The sequence below is a fragment of the Bubalus bubalis genome, chromosome 22 (genome assembly GCF_019923935.1).
Source record: "Bubalus bubalis isolate 160015118507 breed Murrah chromosome 22, NDDB_SH_1, whole genome shotgun sequence".
In the NCBI taxonomy this organism is placed as follows: domain Eukaryota; kingdom Metazoa; phylum Chordata; class Mammalia; order Artiodactyla; family Bovidae; genus Bubalus; species Bubalus bubalis.
In genome coordinates, this window is record NC_059178.1 from 18,210,012 (window position 1) to 18,215,395 (window position 5,384).

The following is a 5,384-nucleotide window of genomic DNA, read 5'->3' on the forward strand; positions in this document are numbered from 1 at the left end:
GAGGAAAAAGCTACAAATAAGCAGTAAATAAAGGAAAATAACAGAATGGAAAAGACTAGAGATTTCTTCAAGAACATTAGAGATACCAAGGGAACATTTCATGCAAAGATGGGCTCAATAAAGGACAGAAATGGTATGGACCTAACAGAAGCAGAAGATATTAAGAAGAGGTGGCAAGAATACACAGAAGAACTGTACAAAAAAGATCTTCATGACCCAGATAATCACAATAGTGTGATCACTCACCTAAAGCCAGACATCCTGGAATGTGAAGTCAAGAGGGCCTTAGAAAGCATCACTATGAACAAAGCTAGTGGAGGTGATGGAATTCCAGTTGAGCTATTCCAAATCCTGGAAGATGATGTTGGGAAAGTGCTGCACTCAATATGCCAGGAAATTTGGAAAACTCAGCAGTGGCCACAGGGCTGGAAAAGGTCAGCTTTCATTCCAGTGCCAAAGAAAAGCAATGCCAAAGAATGCTCAAACGACCGCACAATTGCTCTCATCTCACACGCTAGTAAAGTAATGCTCAAAATTCTCCAAGCCAGGCTTCAGCAATACGTGAACCGTGAACTTCCAGAAGTTCAAGCAAGTTTTAGAAAAGGCAGAGGAACCAGAGATCAAATTGCCAACATCCGCTGGATCATCAAAAAAGCAAGAGTGTTCCAGAAAAACATCTATTTCTGCTTTATTGACTATGCCAAAGCCTTTGACTGTGTGGATCACAATAAACTGTGGACAATTCTGAAAGAGATGGGAATACCAGACCACCTGACCTGCTTCTTGAGAAACCTATATGCAGGTCAGGAAGCAACACTTAGAACTGGATATGGAACAACAGACTGGTTCCAAATAGGAAAAGGAGTACTTCAAGGCTGCATATTGTCTCCCTGCTTATTTAACTTATATGCAGAGTACATCATGAGAAACGCTGGGCTAGAAGAAACTCAAGCTGGAATCAAGATTACCTGAAGAAATATCAATAACCTCAGATATTCAGATGACACCACCCTTATGGCAGAAAGTGAAGAGGAACTAAAGAGCCTCTTGATGAAAGTGAAAGAGAAGAATGAAAAAGTTGGCTTAAAGCTCAACATTCAGAAAACGAAGATCATGGCATCTGGTCCCATCACTTCATGGCAAATAGATGGGGAAACAGTGGAAATAGTGTCAGACTTTATTTTTTGAGCTTCAAAATCACTGCAGATGGTGACTGCAGCCATGAAATTAAAAGACACTTACTCCTTGGAAGGAAAGTTATGACCAACCTAGATAGCATATTCAAAAGCAGAGACATTACTTTGCCAACAAAAGTCCGCCTAGTCAAGGCTATGATTTCTCCAGTGTCATGTATGGATGTGAGAGTTGGACTGTGAAGAAAGCTGAATGCGGAAGAATTGATGCTTTTGAACTGTGGTGTTGGAGAAGACTCTTGAGAGTCCCTTGGACTGCAAGGAGATCCAACCAGTCCATCCTAAAGGAGATCAGTCCTGAGTGTTCATTGGAAGGACTGATGCTGAAGCTGAAACTGCAATACTCTGGCCACCTCATGCAAAGAGTTGACTCATTGAAAAAGACCTTGATGCTGGGAGGGGTTGGGGGAAGGAGGAGAAGGGGACGACAGAGGATGAGATGGCTGGATGGCATCACTGACTCGGTGGACATGAGTTTGGGTGAACTCCAGGAGTTGTTGATAGACAGGGAGGCCTGGTGTACTGCGATTCATGGGGTTGCAAATGTCAGACACAACTGAGCGACTGAATTGAACTGAACTGAAAGGACAGAATAAATTCTGTGGTAATGGAATGGAGTCAGAAATACAAGTATAAATGTATATCAATCAAAATTAGTTCAACAAAAATGTTTCAAAAGTGAGAAAATAATTGGAAATAACCTAAGAGAAAAAATCACATGGTCCAATATCTTTTTTTCTTGGTGAGCTTCAGGCAACAGGGCTTGCTTCTCTTTTGGTGTGTCCTTCAGTTTTCAGGGTGCAGGTTCTAGACTCAGGTCTGTGACATACTGCATATGTTTGAAAGGCAGAGACATATGATAGAATGCTCATCTCTTGAGGCCTGTGTTCCAGCCTTTAATTCCTATAGTGGCACTCTTTGTGACAGAGTCTTATGACCTTTATTTACATACTTACTGCTGGAATCTTTCTCGCCATAAGAGCTCAAAGTCAGCTACTCAGACTGAGAAGATGAACAGAAGCCATGCAGTCCCTGCAATTTTTATTGTTCTCAAACCTCTCTTCCAGAAGTGTCCGTGTGCTCATTCCCTTGAATCTCCTGCCAGTAGGGAAAAGATTGTCAATCATTAAACTCATGCAAATAAGCACCAGAAGATGGCATAAGTTCCAGAAGCATCTAGAATATTATATCTATTTGGATTTACCTGAAGCTTTTATTATTTAGTATATTTGTTATTATAACAGCAGCAATATCAAATTCATCTACATTAAAGCAACTCATTTTTTTTTATTTTAAATGAAAGCTAATTACTTTACAATATTGTGCTGGTTTTTCCATACATTCACATGAATCAACCATGAGTGTACATGTGTTCCCCATCCCTCCCTCAGGGTCATCCCAGTGCACCAGCCCTGAGCACCCTGCCTCATGCATCGAACCTGGACTGGCGATCTATTTCACATATGGTAATATACATGTTTCAATGCTATTCTCTCAAATCATCCCACCCTCACCTTCTCCCACAGAGTCCAACAGTCTGTTCTTTACATCTGTGTCTCTTTTGCTGTCTCACATATAGGGTCATTGTTACCATCTTTCTAAATTCCATATATATGTGTTAATATATTGTATTGGTGTTTTTCTTTCTGACTTACTTCACTCTGTATAATAGGCTCCAGTTTCATCCACCTCATTAGAACTGATTCAAATGTATTCTTTTTAATAGCTAAGTAATATTCCATTTTGTATATATACCACAGCTTTCTTATCTATTTGTCTGCCGAGGGACATCTAGGTTGCTTCCATGTCCTGGCTATTGTAAACAATGCTACAATGAACACTGGGGTTCATGTGTCTCTTTCAGTTCTGGTTTCCTCGGTTTGTATGCCCAGCAGTGGGGTTGCTGGGTCGTATGGCAGTTCTATTTCCAGGTTTTTAAGGAATCTCCACACTGTTCTCCATAGTAGCTGTACTAGTTTGCATTCCCACCAACAGTGTAAGAGGGTTCCTTTTTCTCCACACCCTCTCCAGCATTTACTGTTTGTAGACTTTTTGATAGCAGCCATTCTGACTGGTGTGAAATGGTACCTCATAGTGGTTTTGATTTGCATTTCTCTGATAATGAGTGATGTTGAGCATCTTTTCATGTGTTGGTTAGCCATCTGTATGTCTTCTTTGGAGAAATGTCTGTTTAGTTCTTTGGCCCATTTTTTGATTGGGTTGTTTATTTTTCTGGAATTGAGCTGCAGGTGTTGCTTGTATATTTTTGAGATTAGTTGTTTGTCAGTTGCTTCATTTGCTATTATTTTCTCCCATTCTGAAGGCTGTCTTTTCACCTTGCTTAGAGTTTCCTTCGTTGTGCAAAAGCTTTTAAGTTTAATTAGGTCCCATTTGTTTATTTTTGCTTTTATTTCCATTACTCCGGGAGGTGGGTCATAGAGGATCCTGCTGTGATGTATGTCAGAGAGTGTTTTGCCTATGTTTTCCTCTAGGAGTTGTATACTTTCTGGTCTTACATTTAGATCTTTAATCCATTTTGAGTGTATTTTTGTGTATGGTGTTAGAAAGTGTTCTAGTTTCATTCTTTTACAAGTGGTTGACTAGTTTTCCCAGCACCACTTGTTAAGGATATTGTCTTTTCTCCATTGTATATTCTTGCCCCCTGTATCAAAAATAAGATGTCCATAGGTGCGTGGATTTACCTCTGGGCTTTCTATTTTGTTCCATTGATCTATTTTTGTCTTTGTGCCAGTACCATACTGTCTTGAGGACTGTTGCTTTGTAGTATAGCCTGAAGTCTCATTTTTAAAGACCAATATGTCAATAATAAATGCCAGAAAAAGGATTTTAATATCATAAATGTTACACGTTTTGTAGCTATTTTTAGCAAAAAACTTTTCTGATGTCTTTTATACCCCATATTTATTCTTTTTTAAAAAATTGGAGGATAATTGCTTTACAATCTTGTGTTGGTTTCTGCTATACAACAACATGGATCAGTCATAATTATATAAGGATCCCCTCCCTTTTAAGCCTCCCTCCCCCTTCCCATCCCAACCCTATAGGTCATCACAGAGCACCAGGCTGGGCTTCCCATGTTATACAGCAACTTCCCACTACCTATCTATTTTATACATGATAGTGTATATATGTTAATGCTACTTTATCAATTCATCCTACCCTCTCTCTTCCCCCACTGTGTCCACAATCCATTCTCTACATCTGCATTTCTTTTCCTGCCCTGCAATAGGTTCATCAGTATCATTTTTCTAGATTATATATATATATATATATACACACACACACACACACACACACACATGATATCTGTTTTTCTCTTTCTGACTTACTTCACTCTGTATAACTTAGGCTTATCCATCTCACTACAACTGACTCAAATTCATTCCTTTACATGGATGAGTAATATTCCATTGTATATATGTACAACATCTTATTTTTTATTTCATTTGTTGAAGGACATCTAGGTTATCCTATCTCCTGACTATTGTAAATAATGTTGCAATGAACATCAAGGTACATGTGTCTTTTTGAATTGTGGTTTACTCAGGGTATATGCCCAGTAGTGGGAATGTGGGATCAAAAGGTAGTTTTATTCCTTGTTTGTTAAGGAATCTTGATACTGTTCTCCATAGTGGCTGCATCAATAACATTCCAATCAAGAGTGCAGCAGCATTCTCTTTTCTCCACATCCTCTCCAGCACTTACTGTTTGCCATTCTGATTGGTTTGAGGTGATAATTCACTGTACTTTTGATTTGCATTCTCTAACAATGAGTAATGTTCATCTATTTGTTGGCAATCTGTATGTCTTCTTTAGAGAAATGTCTGTTTAGGTGTTCTGCATATTATTTTGATAGGGCTGTTTGTTTTTCTGATATTGAGCTGTATGAGATGCTTATGGATATTAATCCTTTGTCAGTTGCTTCATTTGCAATCATTTTCTCCCATTCTGACTGTTAACTTTTCATCTCATTTATTGTTTCCTTTGCTGTGCAAAAGCTTTTAAGTTTAATTAGGTTCCATTTGTTTATTTTTATTTCCATTACTCTAGGAAGTGGATCAAAGATGATCATCCTATGCTTTATGTCAAAGAGTATACTGCCTGTGTTTTTCTCTAAGAGTTTTATAGTTTCTGGTCTTACATTTAAGTCTGAAATTCATTTCAAGTTTA